The sequence below is a fragment of the Bos grunniens genome, chromosome 3 (genome assembly GCF_055505025.1).
Source record: "Bos grunniens cultivar Pamir isolate PY7600 chromosome 3, Bosgru_T2T1.0, whole genome shotgun sequence".
Lineage (NCBI taxonomy): Eukaryota > Metazoa > Chordata > Mammalia > Artiodactyla > Bovidae > Bos > Bos grunniens.
Window position 1 is genome coordinate 71,583,174 of NC_141167.1, and position 19,515 is coordinate 71,602,688.

Genomic DNA, 19,515 nt, shown 5'->3' on the forward strand with positions numbered 1-19,515 from the left:
TGCATAGGTGCCAGTGGAGTCAGGAGAGTGGGAAAGGTAAAAAAGAGAAAAAAAATGGTCGAGAGCCACAAGGGAAGAAATGAAAAACTCTGTGTGTGAAAGCAGCCTTAGCAGTTGTTCCCAGCTATCACCACTAGCAGAGTTCACCCTGAGCAGGGTTAGCACCTCTATCCTCTAAATAACCACTACGGTTTTGATCTCAGCCAAATTAAATGATATTTTAAAGGCCAATATAGGGTTTCCCTGGTGGCTCAGTGGTAAAGAATCCACCTGCCAACGCAGGAGACATGGGTTCGATCCCTGATCCAGGATGATCCCACATGCCACAGAGTGACTAAGCCTGTGTGCCACAACTATTGAGCCTGTGTTCTAGAGCCTGTGCTCCACAGCAAGAGAAGCCACCACAACGAGAAGCCCAGGCACCACAATTAGAGAAAAGCCTGTGCAACAGTGAAGACCCAGCACAGCTAAATAAATAAAATTATAAAGGCGAATAAACAGAGAAGGAGAAACACAAGCTTGAATAAAAATTAGGGCTAGTCCCAGGAAACAGAAGGTTACAGAATCTGTACCACTAGTCACGGTATTAGACTGATCCAGAGATCACAGCTGCACAGCTAAGCCCCACGCCCTGGCCTTCCCTGAGCCTGGTGAGGAACACGCCTCTTCACTCTGCAGTCTGTTCTCAGGCCGTGCAATCCCCATTCTTCACAGACCACCGTCTCCCCTGCAAAGGGAGTGGTGCTGAGTGAAAATCATCACTCTCTAGCACCACTGCAGACAGTTCCACAAAGGACCTGGGGACCTGGGACTTGGCTTGGTGACAATAAAGAAGAACAGAATCTGGTAAAATAAGAGGTGGACCCAGAGCAGTCAGCAGAGTGCGCAGAGGAAACAAGTGACAAACACACACACACCAACACACACACACACTCAGTCCACTGTTCCCACACGTGACAGAGAGAGAAACTGAAGCGCTGGGTGGAAGGAGGCCCTTCATTTAAGGCATATAATCTGAACCCTGCCAGATCTGGTAGTTCTGAGGCCTGTCTGCTCCATGCTGAACTGGGACCACACAGAAGGCCGGCTCCCGGTGGGTGCAGACAACGGACTGTCAGTCCCCGCGGGGGCCCCTCCCGGGTCTGGCCAGTACCTGGCACACCATCAGCACTTGTTCCATGTTGATCATCATTATTAAAAAAGAAACCAAACTCCTCAGCCCTCTCCTGAACACAGATGACGTAAGCCGACTAGGAGTCCCTCATCCCACCCATACACACTCACAGCCATGAACTCTCACCTGCCCGAGTTATCAGCACCTTTCTTCTCCACAGGCTTGGAGCAGTCCCAAGAACCTGGTGGGGAGACCCAAAGCCCCACCCCCATCGCACAGAATCTCTCCGCTTGCAAAGGCCCCTAGTGTTGATCACGTCTATCTCCAGGCTAGGATGACAGACAAGAGTTACACTGGCTCCAGCGTCTCCAGCAGCCTGTTTCCTCTCTGCTTATCCAAGATCTATCTATTTCAAGTCTGAGCCAAAGTGCTTTAGAATGCCCTTCGGCAAGTTATCCACACCTCAGTGTATTCTTGAGGGATGTTAACACCTGCTTTTCCTACTTCCAACTCAACAAACATTTAAGTGCCCACTCCAGATAAGATACTCAGAGAAACAAAGAGCATAAACCTCAATCCCTAACTATGAATTCAAAGAGAATACAGTTGACATTTGAACAACTCAGGGTTCATCTGCATGTAATTTATAGACAGCCCTCTGTATCCACAGTTCCCCCACATCTACAAATTCAACTGACCATGGACTGTAGTATTTACTACTGAAAAATATCTGTGTATAAGTGCACCTATGCAATTCTACGTGCCACCCCCACCCCCACTCTGGGTGGCTCAGTGGCTAAAGAATCCACCTGCAATGCAGGAGATTGGTTTGATCCCCGGGTCAGGAAGATACCCTGGAGAAGGAAATGGCAACCCATTCCAGTATTCTTGCCTGGGAAATCCCAAGGAGCCTGGTGGGCTACAGTTCACAGGGTTGCAAAGAGTCAGACACGACTGAAGGACTAAACAACAAAATGACAAATGCAGTTCAAACCTGTGCTGTTCAAGGTCAACTGTAATGTAACTCATTGATGGGACCCTTAAGATGCTGGAGGGAAGAACAATTAATTTTGATAAAAGGGCTCAAGGAGGATCTCAGAGAGGGCATCACTGGAGATGAAGACTTTGAAAGGCTGGAAACTGTAGGGAAAAGCCTTCTAAGATGATGTGGTAACAGCAGATGCATAAAGGCGGGAAGTACCTGCACAGGCTCAGGAACCTAAGTTGTGCAGAGCAGCTCGAGTGAAGCTGAGAAGTACTTCCTGGAAGAAGCACAGCTTAGGACCAGATCACAAAGTCTTAAAGGGTGTGTTGAGGTGTTTGAACTTGACTGTCAGTGCTAGGGAAACTCAGGAGGAGAGGGATGGAATCCAGTCTGTGCCTGGGTAGGGAGCTCTGGTGATTCTGGAGGGGACAGAAGGGGAGGTCAGTCAGACACCAACAACAAGCCAGCAAGGAATGATGGACTCCGACATGGGACAGTGGCCAAGGGAAGGGAAAGGAAGGGCAGAGCGAGGGGCTAAGAGCTCAAGGCCTCTTGTATGGGATGAAGGAGGCCACAGCCATGGGAGGATGGTGCTGTGCTGTATCACTCAGTAGCACAAGGGGTGACCCTCTCAGGACGGCACGTAACAAGCTCACCACTGGCGCTGTTGAGTGTGAGGTACCAGGACAGTTCTGTCTTGCAGTCTAGATACTCGTATGTTCAGTTAGAGGCCAGTACAGAAGGTAGATTTTTAAGAGTCATCAACATAAAGGGAGTATTTAAACCAGAGAGTAGATCCGTTAGCTTGTTATTATCAGATGTGATAACAGATGTGAAAGTACCTCTTAAACTGTCAGGAACCATGCAATATTCCATGAATTATATCCCTGCCCTCTCTCACCTGGACTGCTTCAAACCTATAAGGGCCAACGCCAGGAATGAGTTCTGGAAAAGCAGAGGCTCTCAACCTGGATGCACATTAAGAGTCCTCGGAGAAGCTTCGAAAATTCTGACACCCAAGCCATGAACCAAACCAATCAAGTCACAATCTCGGTGAATAGGACCCTGGCATCAGTCTTAAAATCCTTGCAATACTGTTCAATGTGGAGCCAGGTTTGAGAACCACCAGGTAAGTGGGTTTCTTTGGTACAGAACAACTGACACTCAGATTACTTTCTGGGTAACAGAAAAGAATGACAAAGAGGAACAGTCAGTCAACAGGAGCATCCACTAATTCTTCTATCCAACACACATCTAACAAGGGCCTCCTATGTGGTGGGCACTGTGTGGGTGTTGGGGATGGTGTCAAACAGCTGTCCTCCAGAGGTTCCTATCCTATGGAGGAAGCAGACAATAAGTAATGACTTTACGTATTGGTGAGTTCCCAGGCTACGGGGGCACGCAGAGTGGAAACTGGGGTCTAGATGAATCTAGCAGCCAGGAAAGGCTTCCCTGAGGAAGGGGTGCTGACCCGAAGGCTGTGAAGCAGAGTTTAATAATGGGAGGATGAAGATCATCCTAGTTGAAGTTTCCCGTGTTACAGTTAAATTTCTCAGCTGCAGATAAATTGGAAATACACAGGCCAGGCTCTCCTCAACAACCTGCTGCCTCTAACTTGGGACTCTTCCCCATTAAAATATAGCCTCATCCCGTGACTAGTCACTGCAAAAGACTGGTTCCAGCCTGGGTCCAATGTCAAGCTTGAGTCAATCCAACGGTGAGGGAGGTGTGCCCTGGCCAGAGACCCAACTTTATAAAAACAAACAGCAGCAACAAACTAAAGTGGGGTGGGGAGTGGAAGGGAGACCTACAGGTGGAAGAAACTCATTTGCAGTCTGTGGGTTGCTCTGTTTCCTACTTTTTATTTATTTTTATTTTTTCCAGACTCCAGGAACCTGGGGGAAATCCAGAGGTGAAGTGATGGAATCTAGGTTCAAGGTACGTACTTTCCATTCTGCCAGAGAAGCCACCTACCACAGCTGACCACTAGCAGAATCTCAGCACGTGATATGTAGATGGGATCTCAGAGGATCAAGCCCCTTCCCTTTTCCAGATAAGGAAAATACATGTTCATTCACTCAATATATATTCTCTGAGGGTTTACAAGGTACCAGAGCTGAGGCTATAACAGAATAGATAAGCTCCTCCTTCTCATGGAGCCTACACTGCGATGGGGAAGTCCAATCAACACAGATTAAAAAAAAAACAAATTAGGGAATATCCCAGTCATAACTGCCCTAAAGAACATGAAAGGGTGTTCTGAGAAGAGCTCTCTGAAGAGGGAACCATGACATGAGACCTGAAAAGAGAGAAGGAACCAGTCAAGAAAAGATTCAACTCCCTTCAGTTCCAGGCAGGGGATTCTGCAAATGGGAGGGTCTTGAGATGGGAACACATGGGTTGGAAGAGCATGGTGGAGACTAAATTCAAGTCTCCAGTTTCTGGCTCCCAAGTTTTCTCCACTTGCAGATGCTTCTGTCTTGATGTTCCTAGCCATTATGTACTATTTAATTTTTGAAAATCAAACATGGTGTGACTTAGAACCTAGGCTTTGAAGTAAGACACTCACAGGTTCAAATCCCTACTCTGCCACTGACTTACTGTGTGGCCTGGGACAAGTGACAACCTCTCTGACAGTTTCTCACTTGTAAAAATGGGTTAACAACATCTACTTCATGGAGTTGTTGTGAAAAGTAATGCAATTGTGTATGGAAAGCCCTTGACATACAGCAAGCATTCCAAAAATACCATGTCTCCCTAAGCAGGGCAGAGACCATGTCTGTCTTGCTTGTCATTGCATCCCCATCACAGTGAGAGCTCACAAACGAAGTCACTGTTTCTGGAGAAGACTGCAGCCAGGAAGGATGAAGAGGGAGATGTTTAAACCAAGAACAAAAGATGTAATGACACCCAATCAAGTATGACAAGGGCACAGATACACAAGCACATGAAGTGAGCCCACATTCAGTCTTTAAAATAAAAGCCCAGGTGAGACTTTGGCCATCTGACTTCACCTGTGCAGGTAATCAGACACAGCGTCCTGACTCTGTCTAAAGCCAGATCTTGAAATATACACAAAGGTCAAAGACTCTACATCTTGATAGGAAAATATGAGACCCACGTGTACGTTCAAAGAGCTGAAATCTCAGTAGAGATGAGAGAGAGCCTGACATACTCCCAACCTATGTGCTGCCTTCTTGACCCTGGTCAGCGGCTATGCTCGAAAATGCTTGTGAACAACAGGCTTGACTCCCTTCCTTTATAGTCTCAAGGAAACTGACGATCGCACGCAAGTTGAGGCAGAGATAAGCAGTCTATTTGTTTGTATTTTTCAATCTTACTTCTGAAATGAGATATTTTCAAGTTAAATTCACAGACGGTCATGGGATGTGGGCTTTAGAAGCTTTCTGTTGTATTTTAAACTCTGGAAATGTAACCCCCTCTGCTGCCCTGTTATGACCACAACAGAGAAGTTACAATCCAGATCTGTAGTGGTATATCTTCTCTGCAGAGGCAGATAGGAAGAGGAGATGGCAAACCACACATATAAAGCTGGCTTATCCACTCAGAATGAAGCTCTGCTTGGGTGTAGGAATTGAGTATCCATCCCTTTATTTTGAAGTACATTATGAAGTCTAGCCAAATGATTGAAGTATGAATAATTCTTCCATGGATTGAATTGCAAGCAACATAGCACAGGATCTACATGATAAAGGTCTTAAGATTAGCATCCATTCGACAAGCAGTCCTTTCTATATGAATAGGAGATTGAGATCTCCTGTTAGTCATTCTGGAAATGTCAGGCTTCTCAGGGAAAGTTGGAGTCGGGGCGTGAGAGAGCCGTTAGTGTGGCAAGTTGTTTACAGCTACATTTCATATGTCCCCTTGTACACTCACGTATAACTGCTTGGCCTGTGGCTTTCCCGGTATTAACGGAGCAGCCCCTTCCCACTTGTGACTTTTTGAACCGACGTCTCCCCCTTCCTCCCGGATCTCGTTTCACTCCTTGGCAACAAGCAGGGAGATTATCCGTTCTCAAACTGACCTTCCCTCCGCCAATGTGTCTTCCTTGGAAAGATCTGTGTAGCCTTGGTAGATAAGAGTCAAGGTTTAAAATGCATGGCTGAACGCAGGGCTCTACTTTCTATCTCAGCTAATAGCTTCAGGTGAAAGATAAACGAGGTTAGGAGAATAATCTTTTACCTCCTCACCCTGCTTCAAGCGAGTTAAAACCAAAACCAGTTTTCCATCACCGCCACCCAAGCCTAGGCACGACCCTCTGGGTTCCTCCACGAAACACACCGCCTCGACAGCTGCTTTGGAGCCCACTGAACTTCCCACGACTGTGTACACCTGATCAAACTTTCAAGGTGGAGGCAGCCTTAGCGGGTAAGCAAAGACCGGCTGAGACCGGAACCCACTTTGCGTTGCGCCCACCGTCCCTCCTTTCCCTGCCTTCACCTCCCCTTCCCTCCCTTCTCCGACGAAGAGGGAGCAACACAACCAACTATTCATTCTTTTTCAACAAAGGGAGAGAGGGAGGGAGCTGTTGTCAACAGTTACGGGGCGGGCGCCTTCGCCTGCTTTGCAGACTTTCCAAGAGATTAGTGGAGAAACTCGCCTCCTCCAAGCCCAGGGCTTCCAGCGGAGCAGCCCCTACCCCCACCTCCCTGGCCCTCGCATCCCGCGACCGGCTCCGGCTTCTGCGGCCGGAGGGAGGGGACCGGAGGGAGGGGACCGGGAGGCGCGGCCGGACGCTCAGGGGGTCGAAGAAGCCAGCACCCGGGAAGACGCAAAGAGCAGAGATGCTCGCGGCACGTCGCCTCCCGCCGCAGGCCCCGTGTGCGGAATCCCACCCGGTTCAGAGGCCCCTTACGGGCGCAACCCCGTCCCCAGTTCTGCCACTCCAGCCCCCAGTCGCCAACTCGGCTGGGGGAGCGGTAGGGGGTCGCTGGCTCTACTTTCCCCAAAGCCTAACTTTCGCCAACAAAGTTCCCAGTCCGTCCTCCAAGGGAAGGGGGAGGCCGAAGCGCCCCGGGAGAAGCCGCACCCCCGCGGGACACGCGGCGGAGACTCACCTCCCAGCGCGGGGCCCGGGTTCTCGGGCTGGGGCTCAGAGGAGCCGCACGGTCTGCCCCGCGCCACGGCTGTTCCCGGAGCAGGAGCGGCTCATAATCCGTGGAGCGCTCCCACCGGGAAGCCGGCGCGCGTCTCTCCTGTGTGCCGGGCGGCTAGGGCTCCGGTTCCCTCCCCGGCCCCCGCCCGGGCCCAGGCAGCAGCAGGCGCGCCTCTGAGCCGGCGACGCGCACTCGGCCCTCAACTGGTGATTTGCGGCTTCTCGGCCCCACCCCAGCGAGCCTATTCGCACAGCCTTGCGGAACCCCCCGCGACATTTACATGCGCTGACCTCGCGTAGTCCTCCTCTACCCGGATTTTAGTTTGGCTCTCCTCGTGCCTCCTGAGAAGCCAGTCCTCAGGTGTATGTAGATCGATCACCTTGTCACTCTACCCCCAGGGGAGACAACCTCACTTTATCCACCTCTCCCCTCCCCGCGTAATTTAATTACCCAACAGATCTGATTTGCTTGTCTGCCGACACCTGGCTGGCTTTGTTTAAAGGGGTTTTGATGGGATAAAGACCCAGGTAACCACAAATGACCAAGCCCTTGGAACAAGCAAATCAATTACACTCATCTGAAGATATTAACAGCCAAGTGGGAAGTGGAAGCTGCACTCTGGTATTAGATGGCTTGGGAGGGTAAAAAATTAGAGCCTAGTGGAGGACTACCAGTTACCAAGACCTGTTATAAAGCTATAGAAAGAATAATTGGTAGCAAAGGATAGACGGAGAAGGCAATGGCACCCCACTCCAGTACTCTTGAAATCCCGTGGACGGAGAAGCCTGATAGGCTGCAGTCCATGGGTCACGAAGACTTCACTTTCACTTTTCACTTTCCTGCATTGGAGAAGGAAATGGCAACCCACTCCAGCGTTTTTGCCTGAAGAATACCAGGGAAGGCGGAGCTTGGTGGGCTGCCATCTTTGGGGTCGCACAGTCGGACAGCACTGAAGCGACTTAGCAGCAGCAGCAGCAGCAAGAATAGACAATAGAGTCCATAAACAGGTCTACATTATAAGGTCACTTGATTTACATGGAAGATGCTGATGTGATGCACTGAGGAAAGGGTGGTCTTTTCAGTAAATGATGCTTGATCAACTGAAAAGCCACATGGAGAAAAAAAGAAGAATCTTGACCTCTACCTTGGTGGTGGTGGTGGTTTAGTCACTAAGTCGTGTCCGACTCTTGCCATCCCGTGGACTGTAGCCTGCCAGGCTCCTCTGCCCATGGGATTCTCCAGGCAAGAATACTGGAGTGGGTTGCCATTGCCTTCTCCTTCCTTATTCTGTACCAAAAAATCAATTCCAGACAGATTTTAAATCTAACTGTGAAAGATAAAACAATAAAAGCATCCAAAGTAAATATAAAAACAATTTTTTTCATGACCTTACGGTAGGCAAAGACTTCTTAAACACTCACAGTACTAACCATACTGCTAAGTCGCTTCAGTCATGTCCGACTCTGTGCGACCCCATAGATGGCAGCCCACCAGGCTCCCCAGTCCCTGGGATTCTCCAGGCAAGAACACTGGAGTGGGTTGCCATTTCCTTCTCCAATGCATTTAAGTGAAAAGTGAAAGTGAAGTAGCTCAGTCGGTTCCGAGTTTTAGCAACCCTATGGCCTGCAGCCTACCAAGTCTCCTCCATCCATGGGATTTTCCAGGCAAGAGTACTGGAGTGGGGTGCCATAAGGAGGGGAAAAAAACACCTGATCATTAGATAACGTTAAAATTAAGAACTCCTGGGCTTCCCTGGTGGCTCAGTGGTAAAGAATACACCTGCTAATGCAGGATACACTGATTGGATCCCTGACCTTAGAGGATCCCACATGCCAGGGAGGAACCAAGCCCTTGTGCCACAATTTCTGAGCTTGTGTTCTAGAGCCTGAGGGCCCCATCTACTAAAGCCCATAAGCCCTAGAGCCCTTGCTCCACAACAAGAGAAGCCAGTCAGTGAAAAGCCCGCACTGCAGCTGGAGAGTAGCCCCTGCTCGCTGCAATGAGAGAAATCCCGTGCAGCAACAAAGACCCAGAGCAACCAAAAATAAAATAAATAATTAATTTAAATATTAACAACTCCTGTTTATTCTAAGACACCATTAGTGAAAAATCAAGCCACAGAGAAAAGATAATTGCAACATACATATCCAAAAAAGGATTTACATAGGATATATAAAGGACATTAATAGATCAGCAAGAAAAAGGCAGAAAAACCAAGCTGAAAATAAGCAGAATATTTCAACAGGCATTTTGCAAGCGGGGATAAAGTTATTTCTCAAAAAGTCAAAAAACATACGAAAAGGTTCTCAGCTCATCTCAGAAATGCAACTTGAGGTTGTGCTGTGATCTCCCTTCACACCCACCAGAATACCTAAAATTAGAGAACTTTGTATAACATTTAAGAGACCTGTTTGGCATTATCTTCTACATAAGTGTTTGACCTAGCTCCTTCCTTATATACCCAACAGAGATACATACACTATTCACCAAAAGACATGTTTAAAAGTGTTTATAGCATTTCTCTTTATAAGAGCCCAAGAGAAACAACTCAAATGTCCATTAATAGAAGAAAGAAAAACTATGGATTCCTATAAGGATGAATGAACTGTGTCTACACTCAACAAGATGCGTGACTCTTAGTGTGTGATGTTGAGTGAAAGAAACTAGACACAAATGGGTATATGTAAACTTCAAAAACAGAATATATCTATGGTGTTAAGGGTGAAGACAGTGGTTATCTTGAGGGGTGTGTAGTGATAGAAGGGGAACCCAGAGGTGCTCTGGGTGCTGGTAATATTCCCTCTCTTGATCCAAGTGCTGGTTGCATAGACATGTCCTATTTAATAAAAATTAAGTATCTCTCATTTTATAAAAATTGATTTGTACACTGCTCTGTCCATATGTTTTCTTTCAATAAAAATGTTTTTTAAATTGTGCCATGTTGGTATACTTTATATCATTTTCATTCCTTTGAGGACAAGCCATTGGCGAATCTGCAAAATTCTAAGTGCAGCATCTTCAAGAATCAGTTTCTATCTTTCCCTTATGGGTGTTTTTGTGGGTTAGTCTTTATCTTTCCTACCTCATTAGAAGCATAAACTTTTAATTTTTGTTAGATTTTCCCAAAGTATTTGGTGCAGTGAATGTCAAACAGACCAGCTGGTATACTTCTAAACTGAATTATTAGAAATGCATTTACTGACTTTCTGCTACTCTGAAGTGTCACTGAGAACAGTGGTAAAACTCTGGTTTTTCCTGATTTTCAAAATTCCCTAAGCACCTACATTGGGTAAAAATTCTACTAATGAAGCATCATGACAAGGTAGTAACAAAGACTAGAAGACAACTCACACCCAAGAGGCCTTAGGCGAGTCACTGTTTCTCCCAGACCTGCTATTTCTTCAGGAGTGAATGAGCAAATAAACGTTAGGAGTCAAGGAAATAATAGATGGGAAAGTGCCTAGCATATGATGGTTCTCTTCAACTATTACTAGGTCTGATGACACATCCGATCATAGTACCTCTGTGACATAGGAGGCATCTCTATCATTAGATAACATTTATATGGAAGGAATGGAGAAGGCAATGGCAACCCACTCCAGTATTCTTGCCTGGAGAATCCTATGGGCAGAGGAGCCTGGCAGGCTACAGTCCATGGGGTCGCAAGAGTCGGACACGACTTAGCGACCAAACCACCACCACCACCACCATATGGAGGGAAACAGATTCAGAAAGATTAAGTAGTTTCAACCATAAATTCATTCAACAAACATTTGATGTGTGTCTACTATGTGCTGAGCCATAGCTAGTGAGAAACAAAGTCAGGATTTGAATCAGATATTTTAACTTCAAGTTCAGTGGTCTTTCCATCACATCACAACTACTTCCACATTTGTATCTCCAGTGCCTAGCACATAGTGGGTGCTCAATACATTAATGAATGAGTAATGGGAGTATTTTTAATATAACCTTTTGATTAGGTAATATGATTCTTGTTACACAGATTTTATATATATACACACACATATATCTATCTGTGTATATATATGTAATCTCATACACACCATTATATATACATGAAATGGTATGCAGTGAAAAGTTCCCTTCTTAACTCTTTCTCCCATCAGCCAGTCCCCCTCCCACCATAGGTAACAACTGCTTTTAAAACGTGTGCCTGACCCAGTTTCTCTAAGTGTGTGTATTATTCCTCACTCCTACACAAAAAGTAACATACTATATCCATAGTTCTACACTTTCTTTTTTTCACTTAATATATCTTGCAGATTTCCCCATACTAGTGCATGGTATCCCTTTGAAGAGATATATTGTACTATACTTTATTCAATCAATGCTGTATTGATGGACATTTAGCTTGTTTCCAGTCCTTTCCTATTACAAACAATACTGCAATGAATAATCTTTTATATATAGTATCAATATGTATATCTCTAAGATAAGTTTCCAGAGGTAAAATTGCAAGTCAAAAGGTATGTGCTTTTGTAATGTTGATAAGTGATACCAAGTTGCCTTCCACAGGGATTATAGGAGTTTATACACCCCAGCAATATAAGAAAATGTCTATTTCTCCACATCCTTTTCAGAAGGTATTAATTTTTGAATTTTTGCCAATCTGATAAGTAAAATGTGAATTTTAGTGCAATTTAAATTTTCAGGTCTCATAATAAGTACTCATGTTGAGTAGCTACTTGTTTTTCCTTTTTGGAATCTGCACTTTCACTTTTCTATCCATTTGTAGGTCTTTTTATTATTTTTACAGGACACCCTTCCATATTAGCTCTTTGTGGTATGAACTGTGAATATTTTTTCAATGATGATATTAAAGAAAAAATTGATATATGTAAAGCAACGTCATTTTAGGAAGCTCATTCCAGAAGCCATATGGAATGAACTAGAGAAGTGAGAGCCAAGGTGGGACACTAATTAGAAGTCCATGGCAACAGCCAATTGTCACACAACAAGAGTTTTGACCTGGCTGATGACAGTGGAAATGAAAGTTAAGGGCCAAAGTTATTACCAATAAATAATTGGCAAGAGTTAATAATCAGCAAGGAGAACAATGACAGTAACAGTAGCTACAATTGTTTTAGGAGTAACTATAACCCAAGAACTATGCTAAGTGCTTTACAAAATTTAAGCTGTGAATTGGTACTATTATTGCCCCTATTTCACAAATGAGAAAAGTGAAGAAGTTAAGTGACTTAACCCAAATTCACTCTAGATGTAAGTGGAAGAACCTAGGCTAACCCCAGGTCTATCCGACCCCAGCTGCCTGGCAGAGTGAAGAACAATGATCAAAGGTCTGCTGGCTGAGTGCCTGAGTAATGCCTGGCTTGATGACAGATATAGAGAAGCCAGGGAACAGCTGCCTCTGACTGGAGGGCAACACGCTTACTCATAGGGGCACTGAGCATTTTTCAGTCTTTCACATACATCATTCTTCCCTCAATGTCTCTGAGTCAAAGGGGGTAATATTATCCCCATGTTACTGATGAGAAGACTGAGGCCCCATGAAATCAAATAGTCAGTTCATATGTTCTATTCTCTGAGAAACCTTCTCTGAAACCCAAAGCAGGGCAGATTCCTAGATTGTGTGTGTCTTACAGTCTTCTTTCCTTCCCAGAATTTGTCACAGTTCATAATTACACGTTTATTTTTGTTTAACATCTCTTGCTCTATAGTCTCTAAGATCTATGCCTGGTTTTGCTTTTACTTTGGTCCTAGTTTGGAGCACATAATTTGTCTGTGTGTATTAGTCGCTTAGTTGTATCCGACTCTTTGCAACCCCACAGATGGTAGTCCACTAGGCTCTTCTGTCCATGGAATTCTCCAGGCAAGAATACTGAAGTGGGTTGCCATTCCCTTCTCCAGGGGATCTTCCTGACCCAGGGATCAAACCTGGGTCTCCTGTCTTGTAGGCAGATTCTTTACCGCTGCGCCACTAGGGAAGCCCATAATTGGCAGGCAGGAGATATTTACTGAATGAATGAATGAGCTCCAGGCCTCTAGACCCTTCGTCCTTTCGTCTTTGGTATTACATCATAAAGCTCCCTAAAGCTAAATAATGTAATGTCATGGATGTGGGCTGTGCTATAGACAATTTGAGGATTCAAACTTCTTTAAGTGTACAGTCAGCTTCCACATTAATGTTTAGACAGCAAAACCCTGGGCTGCTTTAACCAAAGAGACATATGAAAGGACAACATAACCAATGAAATGGAGCTGATGACTTCGGGCAATGCGCAAGGCTTTGTCAGGGAGCACTTACCCAGGCATTGATCACCACCTGCCACAAAGTAATTTGTTGAGCCTCACCCTGTAACATCATTAGTTAACAGGTAGCTGGAGCAGGCATTGGGCAAAATGCACTTAAAAGAAGAATAACTCCTAAAATTTAAGCTTTACTCAGCTCCACATGGTAACAAGTAAGGAACAACAGATGCTTAGTGTATCACTGATGAAGGTCATACAGAAGATCTGAACTTGAACAATCACAGACAGAGAAACTGAGAATTCCCTGAGGTTGCTGCTGCTGCTGCTGCTAAGTCGCTTCAGTCGTGTCCGACTGTGTTCGACCCCTGAGATGGCAGCCCACCAGGCTCCCCCGTCCCTGGGATTCTCCAGGCAAGAACACTGGAGTGGGTTGCCATTTCCTTCTCCAATGCATGAAAGTGAAAAGTGAAAGTCAAGTCGTTCAGTCGTGTCTGACTCTTAGCGACCCCATGGACTGCAGCCTACCAGGCTCCTCCGTCCATGGGATTTTCCAGGCAAGAGTACTGGAGTGGGTTGCCATTGCCTTCTCCCTGAGGTTACTATACTATAAACCACTGTCCCAAAGAAGGGGCAGCTCTGACATAGACCAGAGGAGAAAATGCTATGGTACTTTCAGAATTCTTATCCTCTAGGCTCCTGGCCCATGAAGAGCTAGCCACGGGCCTGGTGTCATGGGAATCCCAGTCTTCCAAGCAGAGAAGTCAACTCAGCTTTCAAGAGGCCTATATGATGGCCATAAATGCCCAGTCATATCAGCTAGAAAAGTCACTGTAGGAGGACTACAGTTCAATAGATCCTCAATAAATACTTACTGAATGAAGGAATGAGAGAAAAAAAGATGGAGTTCTTGATAACACAGGCTCATTGTCTATATAAGGCACATATTTGAACCACCAGTTCATGGAACTTGGACCCTCATCCCCAGTGACTTCCTTAATTTGATGACAAGTTTTGCATTAATTAGCTTCTCAACTTAGGCAATATTTGGAAGAAAATGATCTAAAATGCCTGTGGATAATTATGGAATTCCAGATGATTTTAATGTTCTTATTTACACAGCTCCAGACTTCCCTGGTGGTTCAGATGGTAAAGAATTTGCCTGCAATGCAGAAGATGCAGATTTGATTTCTGGGTTGGGAAGATCCCCTAGAGAAGGGAATGCAACCCACTTCAGTAATCTTGCCTGGGAAATCCCACAGACAGAGGAGCCTGGTGAGCTACAGTCCATGGGGTCAGAGAGTCAGACACAACTGAGCGACTGAATACACACACACATAGCTCCCGCTTTCCATTTTTTCTTAAGTAAGCATGTATTATTTTTATTATTGAAAATGTCACTTAGAAGACCAATTCATTGAGCCCTACCATATGGAAATCATCACCAACCCAGCATGATATGCAGATGAGTACATCAACCGGAACTTCTGTCCTTGAGGGGAATACAGGACAGGTACAGAGAGCAGGATTGGCTGTGATAGAGGTTCCCTGTGCTGTGGAGAAACAGAGAAGGGAGAGATGGAAAGTACTGGGGGACAGATGCTGGTGAAAATAAAGGAGAGGAGTTTTGAAGAAGAAATGCTTTACTGTGGAAACAAAGAAAGAGGAAACAAACGTATGTGTGACCTGGTGCAATGGCCACCTGGCTGCCCTCTTGAGTTACAACGGGAAGGGCTCAGTTTAGAGGCTGCAGACTGCCCAATGGCAAGTAGAAGTGAGCCCTGCCAGCTGTGTTCTAGTGCAGAAGAAGGAACCCGGACAGTCAGAGAGATGAAGGGAGTATGACGCCTACCAGCTCCCCTACACAGGAGAAGTCAGGCTGATGGGAAAACCTGACTTACTTGGATGTCCTCATTCAACCTGTGAGAGCAAAGTTGGCCCTCCAGATGAGTGGGCTTCAGCCTAGGAGCACGGTGTGTGAGACATGGCTGAGACACTCACATCTGCCATCTTATTAAAAAAAAATCTTCCTAGCAATCTTATCACTTAAAACTCTATCATTAGTTGCTAATTCCTTTGTGTTAGGCACTGACCTCTGCCATGCTCTTTTTGTAAAGCAATGTTAATCCTTAATGGATGACTTAATAGAACCCAGGCTGTAAATGTGCACTTTGCCAAGGGATTCTACTTCTAGGAATCTGTCCTGCAGAAATGCTCACTCATCTGTACACAGGAAGATATTCACAGCAGCATTATGTGCAGTTAAAAAAAAAATGGTTATCTGCAGAGGAACGCCTAAATTGTAGCATGCCCATACTATGCAGCTGATAAGAATGAGGTAATTCTATAGGTACTGACACAGAATGATACCTGTGAAATGTTAAGTGAAAAAAGCAAATTGCCTCATTAATATAAAAATAATGAATTTGTGTGGGGATTATGTGTCTACATGTACAAAACATATGTAAGAATTTCCTCCCATCATACTGAGGGGTTAAATGGACAGAAAAGTGAGAGGGAACTTTGCTTTTTCCTTTATGCTATCCTAATCTGTTTGCATTTTTTCCAATGAGCACTGATTTCTTTCATAATTAAAAATAATTTCTACTGGTGGCTCAGACAGTGAATCCACCAGCAATACAGGAGACCCAGGTTCAATCCTTGGGTCAGGAAGATTCCCCGGAGAAGGGAATGGCTACCACTTCCATATTCTTGCCTGGAGAATTCCATGGACAGGTAATTCCATTTAGGAGCCTGGTGGGCTACAGTCCATGGGGTTGCAAAGAGTCTGGACAGGACTGAACAACTAATACATACACTACTATGTGTCAAGTACTTTTCTAACAGCTTTATGTATATTCACCAATTTAATTCTATAATAATCCTGTGAGAGGGCACTTTCTTAACCCTTTCTACAGATAAGGACTCAGTCCTTGCCCGGGTCACACAGAGATATATAAAGGTGTTGAGCTTTGAACCCACGCCAGTTGGCTCAGACTTCGTGCTCTTAATCGCTAGATTATAGTGCCTCAAAAAGATGACATAAACAAACAGGTAAATAGCACTGCTTTTAGAGGCAGACACACCTGAATCCCAGTTTCTGCTGGTTAACTGTGTGATTCTTAGCAAGTGTCTTACTTCTGGGTCATTTTCTCCATTTGTAAAATGGAGATGAGATCGTCACATAACTCAGGAGACCACTTTGAGAACTACACAAAATATGTTTAGTGCCAGGCATTTAGCAAGTACTTGACAAACACAGACTATTTCCTCTATTAAGCTTAAATGATCAGCCCTTTACTGTATGTTAATTTAATTGGCTGTTTTCTTGATTGGCTGCCTGGCAGCATCTGGTGCTTTAGAGGTAAGTGGAGAAGGAGGGGTTGGGAACACGCAGGGAGCTGGGCTCAGACCCAGAACTTGAAAAGTGCTGAATTAACACTTCACAGTTTGGCCTACAGCCAGTCCAGTTAAGAAAACAAAATTAACAGTATTTAGGTGAGTTTCAAAATCATTCTAGGGTAAAATGTCATCATTCCATTTTTAGAATAAGGGTATTAAGGTTCAGGAATTTGCCCAAAGTCACCAAGCCAATTAAATAATAGAGCCAGGACTGAAATTTAGCCTTTCTAATTCCACGTCGACCGTCTTTTCACAGATCCCACTGCCTGAATTAGATAGCATCACTGACTCTATGTTCATGAGTTTAAGTAAACTCCAGGAGACAGTGAAGGACAGGGAAACCCGGCATGCTACAGTCCCTGGGGTCAAAACGAGCTGGATCCAACTCAACAACAACAGCAACAACAACCATCTGAGTTGCTGTGGGGACACCCTGTTGGGAAGTGGTGATCACAGTTTCTCAGAAGAAATGTGCTAGAAAAGTGATGAGTCTGGGAGGAACAGTACCACCGGGGGAACGCCCCACCCATTCCAGTGCGGCTGTTGCTGAGGGTGGGAAATGGCCTCCCTACACTTCAGGGATGACAAGTGTGACAAACCCCCTGTGGGTGGGGTCCACACAGCCCAGGGGCAGATTACCCTGCCCCTTTTACTCTGCTGTTTAGGGTCCTTATCTGAACAGCAGTCGTTCTACAAAAGGGACACAAGCCATTGTGGAGGAGGCAGGGGGCTGCAGGCAGGTGGCTGCAGGAAGCCGGCTGAGGGTCCAGAGCACAGTCCAGCCCTGAGCCATCAGGCTCTCAGCTCTGCCTCTCAGTTCAGTCGCTCAGTCGTGTCCGACTCTTTGCGACCCCTTGGACTGCAGCATGCCAGGCCTTCCTGTCCATCACCAACTCCCGGAGTTTACTCAAACACATGTTCATTGAGTCGGTGATGCCATCTCATCCTCTGTCGTCCTCGTCTCCTCTCATCTTCAATCTCTCCCAGCATCAAGGTCTTTTCAAATGAGTCAGTTCTTCCCATCAGGTGGCCAAAGTATTGGAGTTTCAGCTTCAGCATCTGCCTCTAGCTTCATCCTGATCCTTCCCTATTTTCCCAAAGCACCAGAGGTCAGGCAGGAGCCGAGGAGGAACTGTTCTCTCCTCTTGTGAGGCTCCAAGCCCACCACCCATTTTTTAGTCTCAACCAATCCCTGGGAGGTCGGGGTCATTACAAGTCTCCAGAGAGAAGGGAGAGCAAGTGGGGAAGTGGATCAGAAAGAGGAAGAGTTCTCAACCTTTTTTCCAGCTAGACATTAACATTGCATAACTTACTCCCATTTGAATGCCTACGGTGTTTGAGCCCAGGGTATAAGGTGTGATTCCACAACTTTCTCTTTCACTCAAGACACCTTTTGGTTACTAAAATATGGATAAATATTACAGCTGGGGTTTGTGATGCTTTTGTCTCTACTTTTGTGTATGCTGGGAAAACGCCATGATGAAACATTACAATAAAAATTTTAAAAATCCCTTGGATGTGTAAAAGTGTTGTTATGATAAGGACAAGCTTATGTCTATCAGTTTATTTTTTAAATAAATTATTTACAGCCAGTGGTACTGCATTATCAGTAGTGAGGTACCTCTGTACCCCAGAGGCAGAGCAGCTGGGACAGCAAATTGGAAAATTGGCTGAGGTCATACATCTGGTCCTTTTCTTTTCTCTGATTCCCTCCTCATATGAACCCGTCCCTCCCCAACATCCTCTCTCCCTACCCCACTCGGTTGGTGTGGGGCACATCTTAGGTGGTGACCATTTGGAATTCCTTTGATGGTCCTGTTGACAGTATCGAGGTCACCAAATAGAACACAGTCAAGCTCCTTGGAAGAAAAGCTATGACAAGCCTAGACAGTGTATTAAGAAGCAGAGACATTACTTTGCCAACAAAGGTCTGTCTAGTTAAAGCTATGGTTTTTCCAGTAGCCATGTATGGATGCAAGAGTTGGACCATAACGAAGCTTTAATGCCAGTGAATTGATGCTTTTGAACTGTGGTGTTGGAGAAGACTCTCGAGAGTCCCTTGAGCTGCAAGGAGATCCAACCAGCCCATCCTAAAGGAGATCAGTCCTGGGTGTTCATTGGAAGGACTGATGCTAAAGCTGAAACTCCAATACTTTGGCCACATCATGTGAAGAGTTGACTCATTGGAAAAGACTCTGATGCTGGGAAAGATTAAGGGCAGGAGGAAAAGGGGACAACAGAGGATGAGATGGTTGGAAGGCATCACTGACTCAATGGACATGACTTTGAGCAAGCTCCAGGAGATGGTGAAGGACAGGGAAGCCTGGTTTGCTGCAGTCCCTGGGGTTGCAAAGAGTAGGACAGGACTGAACGACTGAACAACAACAGCAAAGTGCCCTGGAATTAGCATAAGAGTCGACATTGAGGAGTAGATCACCACATGTTCTATGGGAGAAAAGAGCCTAAACTGCAATGATAAGCAGGCAGGAATTTGCTGTATGACACAGGGAGCTCAAACTCGGTGCTCTGTGACAACCTAGAAGGGTGGGATAGGGTGGGAGGGAGGTTCAAGATGGAGGAGACATATGTATGCCGATGGCTGACTCATGCTGATGTATGGCAGAAACCAACACAATATTGCAAAGCAATTGTCCTTCAATTAAAAATAA

At 45.5% G+C, this 19,515-nt stretch overlaps 1 protein-coding gene across 10 annotated transcripts in view; it reads right to left on the minus strand.

Moving 5' to 3' along the window:
* Positions 1–19,515, minus strand: part of BCAR3 (BCAR3 adaptor protein, NSP family member) — a 259,712-nt gene that overhangs the window by 120,846 nt on the left and 119,351 nt on the right. Inside the window, exons 1-2 of one of the 10 annotated variants that reach the window (XM_086391289.1) lie at positions 7,178–7,475; positions 5,997–6,187 (exon numbers count right to left, since the gene is read on the minus strand). The exons of 5 other annotated variants lie outside the window; for them this stretch is intronic. The gene's annotated coding sequence lies outside the window, so the exon portion shown is untranslated. Of the gene's footprint in view, positions 1–5,996; positions 6,188–7,177; positions 7,476–7,506; positions 7,678–19,515 lie in introns of those variants that run through there. 4 more of the 10 variants (XM_086391287.1, XM_086391290.1, XM_086391283.1 and 1 more) reach the window with 4 other exon arrangements.